The sequence below is a fragment of the Cebus imitator genome, unplaced genomic scaffold (assembly GCF_001604975.1).
Source record: "Cebus imitator isolate Cc_AM_T3 unplaced genomic scaffold, Cebus_imitator-1.0 Scaffold465, whole genome shotgun sequence".
NCBI lineage: Eukaryota > Metazoa > Chordata > Mammalia > Primates > Cebidae > Cebus > Cebus imitator.
Genome location: NW_016107780.1, coordinates 1244955 through 1268015, shown reverse-complemented (window position 1 = coordinate 1268015; position 23061 = coordinate 1244955). Strand labels below are relative to the sequence as shown.

Here is a 23061-nt window from a genome sequence, read left to right as displayed (position 1 = left end):
GCCGAACCATGGTGATTTACAGATCTTAATACCCAAAGGAGAATGGCTCACAGTAGAAGATCTACAAATGGGTTTACTAAATTGGAAGTTGAGTTCATTATTTGACCTTTTAGGATTTCTCATTTCACTGAACAAATAGGCAAGCACAAGCCTGATGTGTAGCATTGGAGTGCATAATTAAATGAAAAACTGGGTTTTAATCTGTCACGAGAGCATGTGTGGAGCCTGAGAAAATCCTCTGAAACATCTTTTAATACTGTGGTATATACTGATAAAAGATCATAGATTGATTTGAAAAGCTAATATAGGTGAGATCAGCAAGTGCTCTCAGAATCCTGAGAAATAAAGGTTTTGATCGATACTCTGTTAGATAAAGAGATCTGATCACATGAGCTGCTGGATGAAAGCAAAAAATTGTCCATAAAGGGAGAAGAAAATTGTAAAGAACAACTATCAGTTTGTGGCTAGGTAGAACAATGACTATAATAGACTATATTTTTTCTTTCTTCTAGTTATTTATAATAATTTTCATTTTTGACAATTCATTTTCCTCTACAATTTTATATAGGATTTATTGGGGGTTGTCATATATACAATTATTTAATATATGACAAGCTATCAAGATAATATAGCAGTTAAACTAAAGGAAAATTATCTCCCAGTGATGGACAAAGGACTAACAAAACTTTAGAATTCTGCTTCTGGGTAAATGGTGAGTATATTTTCATGGACACATAGATGGCTGTATTATGATAAGTAAAAACATGCTATTATTATTTCAAAGTTAGATATGAGAAATCAGGTATGTGTGGAAATCCTATGTGTGGATGAGTAGCCATACCATGGATTCTGCAGTTGCTGTTAGTTTAACAGGTGCCCATTTAAACCTCTTTTTCTAACTTGTCATCCTACACTACTAAAGAACCCAGGAATCTAAAACAATATTTCCTAAACTTTCTTGCAATAAAGGCGTATATATGACAAAGTTCTCCAAAGATAGATAATTGTGTGAGATTTGGGGACAGATGTCAGATGTATAACGTGGTAGCTGTACACTTTTCACTAAAACATGCCTGTCATTTTATTACCTCCAGTTAGCTCCCTCAGCCCCTGCCTTCTATCTGTGTTAACTGTTGTAGCTAGATTTTGGGCAACTATAATTTAACATGCATCAAAGTATCCACACTTTACTATACTCTTCCTACTAAAAATAATAGTGGTACTGAACATATATTCAGCTCTTAATATCCATAAATATTCTACTAAGTGCTTTATATGCATTATGACATTTTATAGTGCCTCAAACAGGTCCATGAAGCTGGGTTTATCTTGTGATTATTAACATCATTTCCATGATATTAATCTGGAAAGAGGCCTGCTAGCTTCAGACCTCTTTTAGGGTAAGGACTGCAACTGCTACCAGAGTTTATATCTTTTAGTGACATGAAAGACTGTTTGGAAACTCAGAGGCTATCAATGAACATTTATTGAACAAATTCTCTTGCCTCTAGGACAGGGGCTATCTTAAGGGTAGGATTGAATATTCTCAATATTGCTATGCACAATTATATGGGAGTTGGGAAAACCAAATGCATCATGTTATACATGTTAGGTAAGTTCCAATATGACTGGGATAGCTATTTACCAGATTAAAAAAAAAATACTGCTGCACAATACATTTAGGTGGGAAAAATAGAGAAGCACCAATAGAATCAATCCTTGGTAGAGTAAACTATATTGCTGAGAATAAGAATAAATGACAAAGGTAAAGCTGTATTCAACTCTTAAAACATGTAAAATCTAATTTCAATTATGACTGTTCTATAAACTAATTTTGGGTAGTGAGACAGAACTTATTTTCTGCAAGTAACATAATCACTTGAAAACTTGATATAATAATTATATTATAAATCTTTCACATTCTTTCATTATTTTAAATATTGTTAACTTAATGAAAGGTATTTAAAAGACTGGACAAAGAAAATGTAGTACATATACACCATGGAATACTATGCAGCCATTAAAAACGATGAGTTCATGTCCTTTGTAGGAAGTTGGATGAATCTTCATTGAATGAAATCATCATTCCCAGCAAACTGACACAAGAACAGAAAGCCAAATACCGCTTGTTCTCACTCATAGGTGGGTGTTGAACAATGAGAACACGTGGACTCAGGGAGAAGAGCATCACACACTGGGGACATTTCGGGGGGGTAGGGAAAAAAGAGCTGGGGATGGGAAGGGGGGCAAGGCAGGGAAGGATAACACGGGAGAAATGCCAGATATAGTATGCACCTAAAGTTAAATAAATAAATTTAAAAATAATAAATAAATAAATAAATGTAATATTCAGTTCTAAAATAAACTAGAATTTCATTTATAAAAAAATTTCTAGATTCAGCTAAGAAAAAAATATGTGACAGCTAAAGAAATCAATGTGTATGCAAGTGAACATTTTTGAAAATTAAGCAGTTCCATATCTATATATAATTTTTTGTTTTCAAATGAAGCATGCATATATATAATTACACTTTGAATAACACCATGGGATTCATTCAAAGTGTCACTAATAATGCTGGAAATACTCCCAAGTAGTGAGAAAAAAGTCATCACATTATGAAAAAAAAGTCGAATTTCTTGATAGACACTGAAGATTGAGGTCTGCAGCTGTGGTTTTCTATCATTTTCAGACAGAGGATTCATCTTATGAACAGATTACATAAACTTAACGATATTGATAAATACAGTATTCTAAGTGTGTTTTTTCTTCCTTATGATTTTCTTAATATTTTCTTTTCTCTAGCTTGCTTTAAGAATACAATGTATAATATATATAATGTACAAAATTGATTTTGATGAACTCCTTATGTTAAGGGTAAGGTAACCTATTAATAGAGGGAAGTTTTGGGGAATCAAAGTTATGTATAAATTTTTTACTATGTGGGGGGTCGGTGCCCCAATCCCCACATTATTTAAGGTTCAACTGTAATTGAAGATGCATTAAAAGGACAGGAAGTCCTTTTACGAGGTAAAGAGAACTGACTTGATATACTAAAAGTCAAGAGAAGATACTGATGTGAATTGTTTTTGGATCAGGTGACTGTGATCAAAGTAAAAAGAAAAGAAAGGAGTGGATGAGAAAAGATGTTTATAAGCTAGTTGTGGGGATGTCGCATGACACTTTCCAGGCATGACATGGAGGTGAGCTTAAACTAAGCTGTATTGGAAGAGAAATGGAATAGTGGCAAATGTTATAATTTAACAGGTGCAATAGACACAACTTGAAGATACTGGTATGGATAAAACGGTTTCAGGAAAGAGGTGTTAAATGTTACTTCTGGGTTCCATATCTTTATAGAGGCTCATGCTTCTCATTGCATGACTTTTACTTGTCCTTCAGTTTCAACCAAATTGCACTTTCTAAACAACTAATCCAACCCGTTTAACCTTATGTAACCCATATATTTAATAAAATATTAAATATATCCACACACATACACACTTACACACTATGTATCCACACACATACACCTTTACATACACACACTCACACACACACACACGCGCGCACACACACACACACATTATCTGTATTAAGCAACTAGAATTAAAGGGAATGGTTGAAGAAACACATTCCCAGGATATATTTGAGAAAATTAATTCCCCACAGCAATTCATAAAACCAATATATCCTTAAAGTTTGAGGATTTGGGGAGAATATAGAAGGGTCTGAATAGAAAACAGTTAATGGAAGAAAAATTACAGTGCTAAGACTTCTGAACAAATTAGAATTTAGTTGTACTATGTTGTCAAAACTTCAAGGTGAAATAGAGAAACAATTGGCTCCAGATCTCCTCTCATATCATAGAAAAGAGACAGGTATGTTTCTAAAGTCTCAACTGAAGATGAATTTAAAAGTATTATATAAGGTACACCACGTTATCTGTTTTCCTTTTATTTTTTAATTGATTGAGATATAATTAATATAAAGTAAAATTCACTCATAATAATATAGTTCAAAATTTTAACTTCTTTCCTCAAAGATCTGCTGGTTCCTATTGTTTTGTCTATGATAGAATGGAGTATAAGTAGAATCAAAGCTATGCAATATTTTAGTCTCTCTTTTAACACTCAGCATAACACAATTAAAATTTGTGTTAGGCTGAAAGATGGCCCCGAGATATCCAATCTGTATTAGTCAGTTTTCACACTGCATGTAAAGAAATACCTGAGACTAGGTAATTTATGAGGAAAAGAAGTTTAATTAGCTCACAAGTCTGCAGGCTTTACAGGAAGCATGCCTGGAAAGCCTCAGGAAACTTACAGTCATGGAGGAAAGTGAAGAGGAAGAAAGGATCTTCTTCATTCTCATGGTAGCAAGAGAGAATGAGTGAAGCGGAAAGTCAGACAACTTTCAAACAACTAGATCTTGTGAGAACTCACTATCACAAGCACAGCAAGGGAAGTTTGCCCCCATGATTCAATCACCTCCCACCAAACCCCTGCCCAAATAGATGGGGATTACAATTCAACATGAGATTTGGGGGGAGGGGGACAGAGAGCCAAATCTTATCTCAGTCCTAATACCAGGAACCCATGAATGTTACTTTATATGGTAAAGTTTTGGCAGATATGGTTAAGAATTTTGAAATGAGGAGATTACTCTATATTATCCAAACAGGTTATAAAGGCTATCATAAATGTCTTTGAAAGAAAGAAACAAAGAAAGGTTATACACATAGAAAAGAGGAGGAAGCAGATTTTGGAGTGATACAGTCAAAGAATGCTAGTAATCAGAAGTTAAAAAGGCAAGGAACTGGTTTCTCTTCTAGACTCCCTAGAGGGAGTATAGTCCTGCTGACACCTGAATTTTAGCTCAATAAAACTAATTTTGTACTTCTAGCCTCCTCACCTGATATATGAAAGTCTAAATTTATGTTGTTATAAACCTTTGCATGTTATAATTTGTAATAGCAGCCATAGGAAACTAATATACTATGAACTTCTTCCATGATGTTGCATGCTTCAATAGATTATTCCTTTTTAATTGCTGAATATTTTAATGCTTGATGTATACAATTTATTTATCCATAAACCACCGAGTGAACATTTAGATAGATTCTAGTCTTAGAAAGTGATTATTAAAAGCTGCTATAAATATTAACACACAGGCCTAGATATAAACATACATTTCAGTATCTTTTAGGTGGCTATCTTGGAATAGCATTGCTGGGTCACATATGCCATATATGGGTCATATATGGTAAATATCTACTTAAATTTATACGAAATTACTAAATTATTTTTCAAAGTTACCTTTCCAACAATTCTTTCAGAGTTTCAATTTTTCCTCACCCATGCCAACACTTGGTAATTTCCTTCTTTTTAATTATAAAAAAATTCTTTAGAAGATGTGTAGTGGTATCTCATTATAAATGATTAATTATATTGAGCATCTTCACATGCTTATTGATGAATTTCCATGTTTTTAATTTTTAGGGGGAATGATTCTAGTTTTTGGTAGTTTTCTAAATAATTCAGATTGACTACTGGATACATGACAGAATTTAATTCCCCTATTATTTATTGTAAGCATAAGTCTTTACAGAAATCAGATATTAGGAAAATATCATGAATGCCTCAGGATATTAAATCGTTTTGGGCCACACATGTAGGTTACAATGCTGAAAGCTTTGTCTACAACATGTGCCTATCTACTTATACAAAAACATACATAGACATTCACATTAAAAATTCCAAAAAAAAGTACATTAAAAACAAAAAAAAAAACATGTGCAGTCAACAAACAAACAAAAAGAAGCTCAATATAATTGATTATTAGATAAATGCAAATCAAAACCATAATGAGATATCATCTCACATCAGAGTGGCTATTATTAAAAAGTCAAAAAATAACATGCTGGTGAAGTTGCAGAGAAAAGGGAATACTTAAACACAGTTGGTGGGAGTGTAAAATAGTTCAACCATGTGGAAGACAGTATGGTCACTCCTCAAAGACCTAAAAACAAAAATATCATTTGACCCGGCAATCCTATTACTGTGTATATACTCAGGGGAATATAAATCATTCTACCATGATAACACATGAACATACATGTGAATGTTCATTGCAGCACTATTTACAATAGCAAAGACATGGAATCAACCTAAATGCTCACCAATAACAGAATGGATTTAAAAAATGTGGTACATAGGCACTATGGAATGCTATGCAGCCATAAAAAAACAAGATTGTGTATTTTATGGGGAAAGATGGATGATGCTGGTGGCTATTATCTTAAGCAAAATAACCCAGGAAGAGAAAACAAAATACTGCACATTCTTACCTATAAGCGAGAGCTAAATGACAAGAACACATGGGGGAACAACAGACACTGGGGTCTACTCAAGGATGGAGGGTGAGAGGAGGGAGAGGAGCAAAAAATGGCTATTGAGTACTGTGTATAATGCCTGGGTGATGAGATAATCTATACAAAAAAACCAAAACAAAACAAAAACAAAAACACATGACTCGAATTTACCTATGTAACAAACATTGCTATGTATCTCCGAATTTAAAATTAAAAAAAAAGGAAAAAGAGATACCATAAACATAAGCAAAATAAAATGTTTTAACTTAAAAAATAAAAACACAACACACTGTCAGAACTTTTTGCTTGTTTGTTTTCAACCTCAATTCCTTAACACTGTCAGTCCTCACTCTAGTCAACTTATCATGACTGGAACTTATATAAGATTATTAGTTTAAGAGTTTAAGTCTATGCTTTTAATAGATATTCTGTTTATTTTTCATTTTATTTTCATATCCATCATGAATGTAGTCATTTTATATTTACTTTCAAATCCATTCTTTGCTATGTTATATCCTAGCCATTGATACTTCATCACAGTAAAAAGAAAAGCAGTTCTTAATCTATTAATATTATCAGGTACTGTTTGCATGCACTTATTAATTCTGAGATGTATACCTCTGAAAATGATATCAAACCTGTGGAAAATTAGTATAAAACTAAATAAGTTAATATTTTTAAAACCCTTATAATTCTGGTGTAAAGTAAGGCCTTAACAAGTGCTAGTTACTATTATTCATTAATTTGAGCTGGTTAATAGTTCACTTAACATAATTCTAATTTTGTTTAACATAATTCAAATTTTGCTTGATTGTCTTTTCATTTATTACATTTCAGGGTTATTTTTATTTGAAAGTTACACTTTTTTTAATAGTACATCAATTTTTCTATGTGTATGGCCAATGGAAAAATTACTGCTTATATTTTAAATTTTGTAATTATGGGCAGTACTTTTTATTTTCAATAAAATTATGTTATTTTTCTTTTATTTTCCTTCATGTCTTAATTTTAACAAGACATGGGTAATTCCCCCAAAATATCTGTAACAGAAGACCCCTGAACATACTTACTATAAATCCTTCATTCTACAGTCACAGGCTAGAAAAGGGAAAAAAGAAAAAGCACCCCAAACCTGCCTTTCCCAGAGCCATGAGCCTCCAGTAATTATTCAGTGAAGAATAATAGGTTGAAAGTTTTTTACATCAGAGGATTTTATTTTCTTCTATGCAAAGGCAAAAACACAAATCTTAGATACTTCACCGTTAAATGTATTTCTCAGTGATTCGTGATACATTGGCATCTAAATCAGAATCATCAAGGAGACATAAAAATGTTGATACCAAGTTCTCAAAATAATCCTATTCAATCATAATATCTTGGATACAAGTTAATAATTATTAACTTCAAAAGCAGGCAAGGTATTCCTAAAACCATGATTAAGAAATAATTCCTAGAACTATTTTTCCTGTATATGAATTTATTTATGTATTTATTCATTTATTTATTTAGAGACAGGGTATCTTTCTGTCACCCAGGATGGAGTGCAGTGTCATGATCTTGACTCACAATGACCTCTGCCTTTCGTGTTCCAGTTCAAGCTATTCTCTTGCTGTAGCCGCCTGAGTGCCTGGGATTACAGGCGTGTGTCACCACTCCCAGCTAATTTTTGTTTTTGAATTTTTTGGTAGAGACATGGTTTTGCTATGTTGGTCAGGCTGGTCTCAATCTCCTAGCCTTCAGTGATCTGCCTACCTCAGCCTTCCAAAGTGCTGAGATCATACATGTGAGCCACTGCGCCCAGACTTCTTTATGAATTTAATAAACTGCTAAGGCTACACATAAAGCTTGTAAACATAATGGAAATTTTAGTTAGTTGTGCCTATTTCTTTGAAATGTAAAAATTAAGAACGAATTTTAATGTACTAATTGAATGGTATTATTCATTCTTGTATTTCTTTTCTTTTTTTTTTCCCATTTATTTATTTTATTGCATTTTAGGTTTTGGGGTACATGTGAAGAACATGCAAAATTGTTGCATAGGTACGCACGTGGCAGTGTGATTTGCTGCCTTAAAGAAATACCTCCATAGAATTGAGACATTAACGTTTAAAAATTACAAATTGATGTATGATAATGTAATTCAGAGAAGAAGCATTTATTAGACTAAGAAATTTTCAAATTAGTAATTAAAATTTAGAAAAGGAGAAATTTTATCATTGACTTCAATTATTTTTAGAATATTTTATATACTGTAAGTCATTATTACAAAATAAAAGACTCTGGGATAAAATGCTTAATCATATGCAAATTTGACTCACACAAGAATGATATTTATATAATACTGACAAAGGATTATTATATAATTTTTCACTTGTTTTTTTCTTGGAAAATATGTTCTTTATTTTCAAAGTTTCTGTAAATTTCAGCCATGTAGATACGTATTGGAAGATAAATACATGATTTTTAAGGCAAATGTAAAATTATATTTTAGACATGTTAAAATCAGCAGATTTTCATAGTGCTAGAGTCTGCATGTATGAAATATTTTTCTCTAGGGGATCCATTTTCTGATTGGGAGTTAACAATCTTTGTTATTGGATCCTTTGAAATTCATGAAATATTGTAAAATTACATAAGATTACAAATTTTGTCTACTTATTTTTTTAGGGGATGAAAATAGAGAACAAAAGCCCAAAAGTCCATTTTATCATATTCTACAAAGAAAATAAAAAATAGATGATGTTTAAGCAAAAGTGTCATGAGCGTTTAGCAAGAATGTGGAAATATTGCTTGCAAGGACATAATGAACTACAATGCATGTGTGCATATGGGCCACTAATGTAATTAACATCAAGTTAGTAATTAATCGTTTTAAAGATAATACTCTAAATTTATTTATTAATCAATTGCCTATAACTATTACTATGTTTTAGTCACCATTATAGGTATTACAGATACGATGGAAAAATTAGATGAAATGTAGTTAGAAGGATACCAGGGAGCTGTGCAAAATTTATCATAAAGGAACTTCTAGACAATTGTAAGGACTAGTTTTATGCTGGGTGAAATGTGTAGCCACTGGAAAGTTTTAGCAGAAGACAAGCATTTAAGATTTAGGGGAAATGATTGACAACTAAATTGAAAATAAACTGTGGCAGGAACAAGAGTGCAGATAAGAAGCATTAGAAAATTATACTAATAATATCAATAAATTATAACAATAACCCATTTAAGAAATTACAGTGGCCTGTACCACATGGAATCAGTGGAATTAAAGAGAAAATCTGATACTTTACTGACATATCTGATGAGTACCACGAGAGACAAAAAAGAGTCAAAGATGACTCCACCTGTTTGGGCCAAAAAAACTGGAAGTATAAAGTTGCTAGCATCTTAAATGGATATACATTTTGGTAGGCTTGAATGGTGAAGATTAGGAATTCAGTTTGTGTTATATTGATTTTGAAAATACCTTGGACATCCAAGTACAGTATTAAATAGATATATGTGTGAGTCTGAAGTTTATGAGACAGATTTAGGTTGGAGATATAAATTTGGAAGTAACTTATACAAATAGGGTTTAAAATCAATATTCTGGTTGGAATCACTTAGGAATCACTTTGGAATCACAATCAGAATATCATATAACTTTAAATCATTTGTATTCCCATTTCTCTTCCCATAATTTTTAGGATTAAATTATTGAAAAATGAAGGAATAGAACATGACCATTATGTAGAATGGAAAAAATGGCACTGGAGAACATCTTAATTTTTATTAGGATTTTTATATTCTGAGGATATAAACATCCATAATATTGTACTTTCATATTTACCCATGTCTGAACCTTAAATTGTTATTTCATGGTTTAGCAAATGTTCAACTGCATATGTTATGTGTGTACTTTCTCAAGATATAATGCTAAAAGTATATTAGAATAATCCTTCTCAGGACTCTGGTTTTTGATGAAAACTAGTCAAAACAAATAAGAAAATAAACAATGTTAAGTTTAAAATGTTAACATTTTTGTGATTTCTATGGTTATGATAGACTTTTTCTCCAAAATCAATGACAACATTGGTTAACCAAGGCTTAATATGCTTTACACATTTCTTGGCTCATGAGATCCCAAAATAAATATGATACTGTACATTTACACCTGATTTTTGAAAACCAACACAATGATCCAAATGTAATTGAAAAGATAATAATAAGAAAATAGATTTATAACGATAGAGAATGTAGTTCTACACTTAACTGTATAGGAAAAAACAAAACTAGAAGACAAAGTGGTCAGGTATTTATGCTCATATTTAATATCTACATGAATCCTAGAGCATCAAATAAAAGCCAATACAAATATGTTGTATTATTGCCTTAAATCTCACCACTGAGATAAAAATAGGTGGCTTATTTTTAAAAAATAATTTTTGTGTACTATTTAAATTATATTTAAATATAGTATATTAATATATTATGTGGTATATATTATACAGTATAGCATTATATATTGTAATTATAAATTATATTTGCATTATTTATTAAGGTGGTACATACATTAAGTGTGGTTTTTGCATTATTGAAGTATGGTGTTTGATATTGGAATGCGTTCTTAAATGTGGTTACGTTATACATCATTTTAATGTACATTTCTCACTTTGTTTTTTGCTAGTAACTTATTACTTTCTGCTTATTTTATATTTATTTTATACAATGGAAATGATGTTAGACAAAAAGGAAATTCAAGCGATTTTCTTGTTCGAGTTCTAAATGCGTCATAAAGCAGTGGAGACAACTTCCAACATCAATGCCTTTATTTGGCCCAGGAACTCCTAAAGAAACACCATTTTGTGTGACTTATGCATGGCCATGTTACTAAATTTTTGTTCAGTGAAATGAGATTAGAAGTGACATGAGCAGTTATTGAATCCATAAAGGAAAGAAACGTCTTCCCTTCTAATTTTCCTGTTTCCTTCCTGCTAAATGAAATACAGTGCAGTGGTTTTCAAGAAGTCTTATAAAGCAACTTAGTTGCAAAACTAGAATATTTGGTTATAAAATACGCCCCTTAAATACTTATTCATAAAATAAAGTTAAATTCTATGCTCAGGTAATTATGAACTCATCAATTTCACTTGTAAAATTTATGTAGAAAAAAATGACCATTTAAAAAAATATGTTTAGGCTGTCTAACTTTTTCTAGGAAGTCTATCCTTTCAGGAGAAATCTAGTGACCACACAGAATAATAAATAAGATATTTCCCTCAATAAAGCAGCCTCAGATGCTTCCAAGCATCTTGTTCCATTACCAGGATAGGAAATTTTAACATTTGCCCGGAATGATTTGATAATTGCTGGAGACCAGTGATTTATATGTCTTCCCTATTCATTCCTTTTCTGAAATTGTATTTTAGATAGATTTATCTTGATCTTGCTTCACCTTGTTATTTTTGAGTTGAAAAACCAGTATCATTCTTTAAGTTTATAGATGACTGAAATTGACAGAGAAAATTACCATGAACATTGAGCTGGTTTCAGTAATTGGATGGAACTTAGTGTTTTGCACTATGGAAAGGGGGTAATATTGCTATGTAGGAAACAGCGTATGTATAGATATTTGGGTGGCCAGAGGCAAGGACTTAAGCAGAGATGTGAGTTTTCTCCCAATACTGTCTCTTTCCTTCTTCCTTTAATAATGAAAGCCATGAGGTTTTGTTGGGTATATGGCAATTGAGTTAAAGGCCACATATCCCAGTCTTTTTTTTTTTTTTTTTTTTTTTTTTTACTTTATACAAAGCCATGTTACTAAATTTCTGTTCAATTACATGAGATGAGAAGTAACATGAGCACCTACTAAATCTGTAAAGGGAAGAAACAACTTCCCTTCCAATTTTCCTCTTTTCTCCCTGCTAAATGAAATACAGGGTGAGATGCTGGATTAAGCATAACAGAGGCAATTCAATAGCCAGAATTGAAAATGATAAAGCAAGAATATGAGCCTGTATTTTTGACATCCCAAAGCTGTCATGACAACCCTGGAATACCTATACTCAGTCTATTATGTGGAAGAAATGTCAGTTCTTTTGCTTAAACCACCATGAATTTTACTCTTGGTTTAGAAACAAAACTTGTTTTACCCCAACTGATACAATCAGTTAAGATTGTTTAAAGATTAAAAGGATAAATTAATATAGACCTCTAAGCATAGTATCTAACAAAAAATTACATTCTCAATAAAATAAAACAGTATTTTATATGGATTTGTAACCTAGAGAAAAATGATACACACTATTTAATGGAAGGTTACAGTTAATGAGACAGAAATAGTAAATATATTATTCTATTATCATTTGCTTTGCAATATGGTGCTCCAAATGAGTAGTTTATAAATTAAACATTTCATTTTTTCCAATAATATTCACATATTAATTCACTCATTCACGTATTTTATTTTTAAAAAACTCTATTGTTTCATTATTTACTTTGTATTCTACATTCCTCAAAACAAAGAAAAATATTTATTGAATATTATCAACAAAAAGCAAGAGATAAAGATATAACTTCCAAAAAGGCTTTCCTTGCCCACTGCCTAGGCAGGGAAAATTTATCAAGACAGAGGAATTGCAATAGAGAAAGAGTTTAATTCATGCAGAACTAGATGTGTGGTAGACTGGAGTTTTATTATTACTCAAATCAGTCTCTGAAAATTTGAGGATCAGGAATTTTAAGGATAATTTGGTGGGTAGGATGATTTGTCAGGGCAGAGGTGATATCATATGGAGTGGAAGTGGGTTTTACTTGCTGTTTTCTGTTCCTGGGTGAAATCACAAAACCCATTGAGCCAGATTGCTGGTATGTAGTGGTGCCCACTGGTGCATCATAACACAAGGTCTGCAAAATAACTCAATCACGGATCTTAGGTTTTACAACAGTGATGTTATCCCCAGAAGCCGATTCAGAATCATGCAGTTTTCAGCTGCATGACTCCTAAATCATAATTTCTAGTCTTGTAGCTAATTTGTTAGTCCTACGAAAGCAGACTTGTCCCCAGGCAAGAAGGGGGCTTATTTTGGGAAAGAGTATCATCTTTATTTCAAAGTAAATTTAAACTAAATTCCTCCCAGAGCTATTTTGATCTACACCTAGAAATGAACAAGGACAGCTTGGAAGTTAGAAGTAAGATGGAGTCAATTAGGTCAGATCATTTTCACTGTAATAATATTCTGTTACATTTTTTGCAAAGGCAGTTTCAATGGTGTTACCAATCTTTTAATTCACCACCCTTCATTTAAATGTAGGATGTTTTCATAGTCTGGGCATTTTTAAAAAAATATTCAAAACGGCTGCATTAGCTATGTTTTCTTCCATCATTAGTAAATGTTTTTAAATGTGGGAAATCATGAGGCTATATTAGATCTACATAGCACTGGAATAAACAGGATGCACATGCCAGTAACACTACACTTCATTACTATACCCTTATATTCTTATACCCACAATGTGCAGATGTACAGATGTGCACACATATATGTCCACATCCACACACATATATTCTTAGTCCAGAAGAAGATAGCACTTACATAATACTAACATATTACATTATTATTGACTAAGTTAATGGTTTACATTGGGGTTTACTCTTTCTGTTATATAGTTCTGCATGTTTTGTAAAATGCATAATGTCATGTATACACCCTTACAGTATCATATAGAATAGTTACACTGCCCCAAAATTCACCTATTTATCACTCCCTTTCAAATTCCCATGAACTTCTGGAAACTAGTGATCTCTTTACTATCTGTATAATCTTTTCCATAATATCATGTAGTTGGAATTATACAAAATATAGTCTTTTCTGACTCATTTATTTCACTTTGTAATATACATTTAAGGCCCCTCCTGTCTTTTCATGTCTTGATAGCTTTTTTCAGCTTTGTTTTGTTATTATTTTTCCTACTCCAGTTGGAGGAAAACAAATACTTCTTTTAAATCACCAAATAATATTTTATTATTAATATATGGATGTATCATGGTTTGCTTATTCATTAACCTATTGGAGGACATATTATTTGCTTAAGGGAATATTTGTAAGAACATAGGCTAAGTTAATCCCTCTTTGAACTTGGAGTAAAGTCCAAATTAGTTTCCTGATTATACATGGTCCTGCTGAATTTGGTGTCTGTAAACTTCTTCAATCTTAATTCATGCTACTCTCTGTTTCTTGCTCATTGCTCACTAGTATCTGAGGATTCACAGTGATCTCCTTACTGCCTGAGAACACTTGACCAACTCATTCTCTCCTGGAAACATGGCTCCTCGACTCTTTATTCATGGCTGATTCCTTGTCATTTATTTGAGCTTCAGTATAGATACTACCTCCCTGAGAGGTTTTCCTGGAAAGACCTGTTCTCTAATTTAATCTATTGCAGTACTCTCTGCTTTCCTGATATACAACTTACTTTATATTGCCTTTATTCATTTTAGTATTTATTAATGTATTTATTATGTATTTTTTATTTTTCTGGAATAGACAGTAATTACCAGAGGACACAAATGTAGCTATTAGGTTAATGACTATATACTCAACACTTAGAATGGAAGCTCAATAAATATTCATTAAATTCAATAAACATTATTTTAATGTTTCCTAAGGGTACTACTACTACTTCTACACACACACACACACACACACACACACACACACACACACACACGTGAGTATTTTCCCTTAGAATTTGATGTATAATTTTTATCAGCTTATTACTAATAGTTCAGCCCTCCTAAGGAATCTAAAACTTTACTTATAGAAATCAAAATGTGACTCTAGATTTTTTTTTTGCTGAACAGCACAAATAAGGAGGAGAGAAGCTGTATTTTGAAGTTTTTTTATTATGTAGAGAATATATTCAAATTACTCAATAACATAAGTGTAGAGAATAAGCAATGAAGAATTTCACCAAGTATTTCCGTAAACAAATTAACACATTATTATTTACCAAATTTTTATAACAGTACATCTTAGAAGTTTCTTCATATCAGCATTTTAAATTTTAAATTAAAATGTACTCATATGAGCCACAAATATAATAAGACCTTTTCATGTATTCTCCAGGAGAAAAAAATCATCAACATTCACTAGAAAATCCTGATTTTCAGACTAATGCATGTATATATCCTTTCTTCACCACACCCAATGCTACATAATTGTGAATAAAGTTAAAATAAATTTTATATACACTATAATAAATGTTTTTGTAGAAGCATTACTTATGATTTGGTGCTATAGAGAAGTAAGAAAGCAATTTTACCAGGTTATCTACCAGGATATCCTTTTTACAGAAGGAGATATTTTTGAAACATAAGCTTGACATATAAAAAGAATGTAATTGAATTACAGAAATGGATGCAGAAATTTATATAAATTCTTAATATCTGTTATAAAATACAACAGATCATTTAGTATGGGCAATGAAATAAAAAAACACCCTTTCAGACTGCAGTTACAGGACTATAAAAATGTCAGCTTAAGAGAATCACTCACATGTCTGAGTTATTCACTGTCTTTGCTGACTTCTAATGAACAAAAATCTCAGTCCTCATTGACTTTAGTTTTACTCAAGGAAGGGGTGTAAATAAACTATCTTGAGTATATAGTAGTTCAGCATTAAAAGAGATATGGGAAAACAGTTTTATGAGAAAGAAGGAAAGAAGGTGGGTTTTGAGGGGTGAAATTTTAAACAGACTGTCAAAGAAGACATAGAAGATAAAATTTTAGTAAAATATGAGAAAGGTGAGAGAAAAAGTAATGTCTGTTAGCTTTTGAATGTGGTTCATTGACATTAACTTTAGAACTTAGAATAATGTCCACAACATAATTAGTAGTTGATAAATATTTGTTAGATATATAAATGAATAAACTAATTTATAGAGTAATGATAAAAATAATGTATTGGGAAATTGTGTGAGCTGAATTTGAGAAAGAATATTTATTTTCTGTTAAAAAATAAACTCTATAGGCAATAGGATTAAAGTCCATGAATACTTTGAGATTATATTTTAGACTTATTAATAACATCATAAAATCATATTTGCTTTTGGAGAAAATTTATATTAAAAAGTGGTAAAGTAAGAAAAGACAATTTTCAGACAGCCCACTTAAAAAGAAGTCAATGATAAGCCTAGATATATCCGATACTGGTGACAGAGTTGACATAGAGAAGTTAGGATGGCTCCAACATGCTTTTTTAATGAGGTACTGAAAAGATTTACTCACAAAAATCAATCGATGATGAAATAGAGTGAAGTTATTAACAATTTCCAACTTTCTCACTTGGTGGCTGAGAGAGATAGATGGTAATTCAAATCACTTACATAATTGATTAGAGTATGAGCAATTAAGCTTGGGAAGACAAGAAACATTTAATTCATTTTGCACTTTCTGAGCATGCTCTGACTTGAGTTACAGATAGAGCTGTCTGGTTTTATTATATTATAGATATTAAATGAAATGCTATAAAGACAAATAGAAGGCTATTTGTGTTTAGAGGTGAAAAAGTTTAGGGGAAGAAATAAAAGGAAAGTAACATTTGAGGCCGCTCATGAAAGGTGAGGTAGCATTGTCTGGTGACAAGGAAAGGTTAGAAGTCATTCCAAGCAAGGAGAAAACCCTAAATTCATAAAAGGCAGAAAGGATATTATTAGAAATGGAGGAGGTTATATATATATATATATATATATATATATATATATATAATTGCATTTTAGGTTTTGGGGTACATGTGAAGAACATGCAAGATTGTTGCATGAGTACACACATGGCAGTGTGATTTGCTGCCTTCCTCCCCTTCACCTATATCTGGCATTTCTCCCCATGCTATCTCTCCCCACCTCCCCACACCCCCATCCCTCCGGGGGGGGAGGCAATATATTAATATTATTGGTAATACTCATATGGACAAACAAACTTAAGTTGTGCATGGAAGTGGGTTTCTCACATTGATGTTTTCATAGGCTATTTTTTGCCTTCATTCTCCAGGTAGTTTACCAGCTTATATTTAAAGACCTTAGAAGATTTGTTTCTGCAAAACATAGCCATGTTTCAGAAAGCTGTAAAAGACTGTTGGATTTGACTATTATGAAACAGTCTATCACCATTGTCATTTAAGTGTTTGAAGAATATTTTGTTTATGATGGAGTGTTTGTGATATTGCTTGTCACTTCCCATTGCCTTTTGAGCAACATGATAACAGGAATGGCATTACCAGGAGCAATTGACTTTAACATTGTGAAGGTATTTAATGGAGTTCAGTTATGGCTATAAGTTTCATACACTAGCCATCTGACTTCTACCATAATCAATTATTATAACTCTGTGAGACAGTTAAATTGAGTGACCTCTAGGGCTACATGCTTGAAATAACATTTTAGCAAATCTATATAATATATAGTTGTAAATCCCAACTTCAGTTCATGGAAGTGTCACTTAAATGAACTTGGCAAATAGCCTATTTAAGAATATGACCGATGCTGGTGTAAAATGCAATATATATTTATGCTCCAGTGGATCAGATAGTACTAAAGAAGAGCCTGAAAATCTAAGAACAGCTTTTTGCCTTCCTTATTGCCTTTATCACACATTTTTAATTCATTTTAGACAACTCAAATATTTACTATTTATATAGTTTTATATATATGTTAAGATATATTACTAAAAAATTTAGGAAGTAAAATTTTGGTTATTGCTATAGCTTCTTTAAAATGTTCAGTGTTTGGCCTAGGAATTCCATAATAACCAATCTGGCATTAATTAAGCAATTGATCAAGTATTAATTTAATGTATGCTGTAATCAGTCTCCATTTTATATGTATATTCAGAACGCAAAAAATATAATTTGCAATAATTTGACAAATGTATCTTCTCAAGGTATTATGACTGTATTAACAAGGGTATGACTAAAGTATATGACAAATATGAATACTGACCTCTGACAAGCATAATGGATATTTTCTTTTGTATTTACAACTTATTTCCTGTTATGTTTCTCCACTATGAATCTGTTTTTAAATGTTGGAAATTTCATATTAAAACTAATATCAGTTTATCAGTTGTACGTATGAGATCTTAATTACTAGTGATTGATTTGTACATCATCATTCTAATGAACCACAATTTCTCAGCCTTGGGCACAGATTAGATGTCATTTTTTTTTTTTTTTTTTTACAAAGGAGTTTTTTTGTCTCCTTTATATAATGTATTTTCCCCCAAATATTAATCTCCAAGTAGGAGGAGCATTCAACATGAACTACAATAATAAAATTTCTCAAAAAGATATTGTTAGTGGAAAGCTATGCACAATATGATTCTATAATGCCCTATGTGTCTGGACTTCTTACATTTGATATATCAGTACTCAAAAATCAATGATTAGATTCCTGTTACACAGTCTATAAGAATTTAAATAATAATAAATGACGTATTATATTGCAAGGACTGAGTTTAGTGCATACCACGTAAGAACTGATACACACAAAGGTATTAAGTATTATCTAATAGTGGTACTAGTAGTAACAGTTTTATCATGATCATTACTACTACTATTGTTTTGTGCCCCACAAAATAAAGATCTCCATTGATTTTATTATCACTGCTTCAGTTAGAAAATGGAGATTAATTTTGTAGAGCGATATATGGAAAGATGAAAATAAATGCTTGCTTACTATAATTCAAATATTCTATCTTCCTTTATTTGATAAAACTTCTGGGAAGAAAATAGAATCAAAGGTGGTCTGAGCTGTTTATACAGAAATGTTTAAATGTTCTCCTTACATATTTCTGCATCTCTCTAAATTCATTGTTCCATTTTATTTTTTATTTTAGTTCTGTGGTATTATTTCAACACAAAACTGTCACTATTGAGTTCAAATAATAATAATTGTTGTATCATGTAAGTCAGTAGTTATAACATGTGCCATTTACATATCTTAATATCTCACTTGCTACATTTTCCAGATCTTTAATAAAGTTATATAATGCTATGTCTAACACTGACAACCATTGACCATAATGGCCACTTTCTTCTGTAAATATTTACAACTTATTACCTGCTATTTTCACCATTTATCTCTTTTTATACAGTAAAACTCTTTAAATTGAAACCAAGGCAAATTATTGTTATGATAATTTTATTAGACACCCTGCCACTGTTTTAGCTAAGAAACAAACCAAAAAAGTATGTAACTCTACCTTATAATTCTGTAGTTTTTCAATTTCTTTCATTTTTTCCATACTTATTTCTATGGTTTGACAAACACATAGCCTGTGCTTTAAATTAGAATATAAACTCCTAGAAAAATTATTATACTATATATACTATTTATTTTCATTTACAGATTTTCTATGGACAAATGTGTTTTCTTTAATTTCAGACAGAATTCAGCATCTGCATTGTTTTTATACTATTTCTTTCCAAGTATCTTTTTTTTTATATACTTCACTTATAATCTCTGACCACCATCTTACTTAAATCAATTTATTTTAAATGTCATATGTCATGTGACTAGATATTTTTTCTTCTAATTGGGTACTTATTTTTCGATATATTCAAATACACCTGTTCTACGTCTGTCTAATGAAGACTTTTTATCTTGGTTCTGATCTGAAACATTAATGGTGAGATTGGGAGTGCCTTTTAAGACAGTTTAATTTAGTACACAGATAGCAGGACACATTTCCTAATGCTAGGTAATTATCTCATGGTTTTCACATTGCTGTTGTGGATATGTGTGGTTTTCAATAATGAAAGCAGTTATGACATATAATATGACAAGAAACAATGACAAGTTTAAAGAAAATATTATTTTGTTTTTTCTCTAAATGTATGTATTTATTTCATTGTATATATTTAAGATGCATAACATGATGCTGTGACATAAATATACATAGCAAAATAATTACTACACTCAAGAAAATTAGTATTTTTTTATATTAGTTCCCTTTTGTAGTCAAAACACCTGAGATCTACATTCTTAGAAAATTCAAGTACACAGTATGCAATTAATTATAGTCATTACATTTAATCTCTAGGCTTACTTATTCTACATAATTACAGCTTTGTTCTCTTCAACGTACATATCCCTTTTTCTTCCCTTATGCATAACTGGTAACCACCATTCTACTCTCTGTTTATACCTATTTGACGTTAAGATTCCACCTTTTAAGATTATGAAGTATTTTTCTATTTGTGGATGGCTTGCTTTATTTAACATAATGTCTTTTAGGTTAACTTATATTGTCCCAAATGGGAATATTTTTTTTTTAAGGAATTATATATATATATATATATAATTATATATATATATTTATGTATATATACACACACACAAAAATATGTGTATACATATTAAAATATATTTATATATAGAAATAACTGTATATATAAAGAAATATCTATGCATATGTATAGAAAAATATGTATATGTGTTTATAGGTATAAATGTCAAAATTTAATCATTTATTCTTGACAGTTTTTCATATCTTAGCTATTGTTAATAATGCTTCAGTGAAAGGAAGTGGATCTGTCTCTATGAGATGTTGATTTCATTTCCTTTGGTTATAGAAAGCAGAGAGAATCCTGGATCACATGGTAGTTCTATATTTGATTTTTCAAGAACTTTCATGCTGTTTTTGATAAGGGCTGTAGGAATGTATACTTGCAACAATAATTTGGAAACAAAGGTTTCCACTTCTCCACATCCTTACCATCACTTGCCATCACTTGTCTTTTTGATAATAGCCATCCTCACAGGTGTGAAGTGGTATCTCATTTAGGTTTTAATTTGCATTTCTCTGATAATCAAGGATGTTGAGTACCTTTTCATATAATTTTTATGCCTTCTTTGGAAAAATGTTTATTCAGGTGCTTTGTCCATTTTTAAAATCAATTTATTTGATTTTTATTATTGAATTGTGTGAATCCCTTATATGTTTTGGATATTAACCACTTATTAGATAAACACTTTGCAAATATCTCCCAATCCATGTACTGCCTTCTCATTTTGTTGTTGCTTTCATTTTCAAGATACTTTTTAGTTTGATGCGAATTCACTTGTTTATTCTTGTTTTTGTTGCCCGAGCTTTTGGTAACATACTCCAAAAAAAATGCCATTGTCAATAGCAAGAGCATTTTTTCTATGTTGTCTTTTAGGAGCTTTATGGTTTCATGTCTTATATCTTGTTCTCTAATCTATTTTGAGTTTATTTTTGTGTATAGTGTAAAAATGTAGCAGCTTCATTCTTTTGGATGCATATACAGGTATTGATCGACTTACGACCTATGTAACTTACGACCATTCGACTTTACGACCACAATCACTAGCCATGACTGCTCCATGTCTGGCAGCGCAAACGTTGCCAAGCTGGGCGTATGACAGTGTGGACCAGCTTCTGGCAGCACTACCATCTCCGCGTGCACCATTTCAACTGTTATCACAGACTAGGTACAGCAATTTGTGTTTTGTGTCTTGGATATTTTTCATCAAACCCCTCCCAATAAACTTCTTATACATTTTGAGGCAATGGACCCAAACATTGAACGATTTGCAAGGATTGAACAGATGGCGCACGATGTGCTTCATCCATACCATGAAATTGATGAAGAAAAAAAGAAACATACAATCCAGACAAAGCTCACCATGTTTATGAAAAAATCAACTCTGGTAACCCCAACTGCTGCCTCAGATGACGACATCAACAATCCGCAGCCAAGCACCAGTGGCCAATAAAATGTTTAGTACATGTTTATATATTTTGATATGTTTTGCAATTGGGAAAATGTCTCCTATGGTATTTTTTACACCTGTATTTTGTATTTTTGTATGTACCTGTATTTTGTAATTTTGTATGTTTTGCAAATATTAAACCAGTTGTACTGGTAATGCAGTGTTTTACTTAAACCTGATGAATGTAAAAATAAGAAACAAAATGGTAGAGATGATACAAATGGCATAAAATGAACAAAGAAAATTATGATATATAACAATGAAAGAAAATTATGATAAAATATGACTTAAAGATTTTTATAACATCATTTCACAGTACTGTACATATAGCCTAGGCAACTTACGACCAAATCGTGTTACAACCAGTCTGTCGGAACCAATCGTGGTCGTAAGTCGAGCACTAGCTGTATCCAATTTTACCAGCACCATTTATTGAAAAGACTACTTTTTCTCCTTTGTAATTTCTTGGTCAAAAATTAGCTGACCTGATATTCAAACTGAATTAAAAAACACTTCACAAATATTATACATTATGGACAAGTGGGGTTAACCCCAGGGATGAAATGTTCCTATACATTTTCAAATGAACCAATGAATCAATTATTCAGTGAGATCCTATCAAAATTCCAATGTTATTCACAGAATAAGAAAATTTAATGATCAACTCAATGAAATGAGAAAAGGCATTTGACAAAGTTCACTTTTTTATGTTAAGAACTGTCAACAAAATAGGTATGGAAAAATTGCCTCCACATAATAAAAGTCATTGGTGAAAATCATAATCAAAAGGAGAAAATCAAAACTAATAAAAGCCATTGGTGAAAATCATAATCAAAAGGGGAAAATCAAAGCTATTTCTCTAGTATCTTGTAGAATGCAAAGATGCTACTCTCAATACTCTATTCAACATAG

The 23061-nt window shown here is 31.4% G+C and overlaps 1 pseudogene; it reads right to left on the bottom strand.

The window, feature by feature from the left end:
• The window catches only part of LOC108291766, a 130665-nt pseudogene extending 108835 nt beyond the window's left edge, over positions 1–21830 (bottom strand).
• Positions 21831–23061: the final 1231 nt, after the last annotated feature.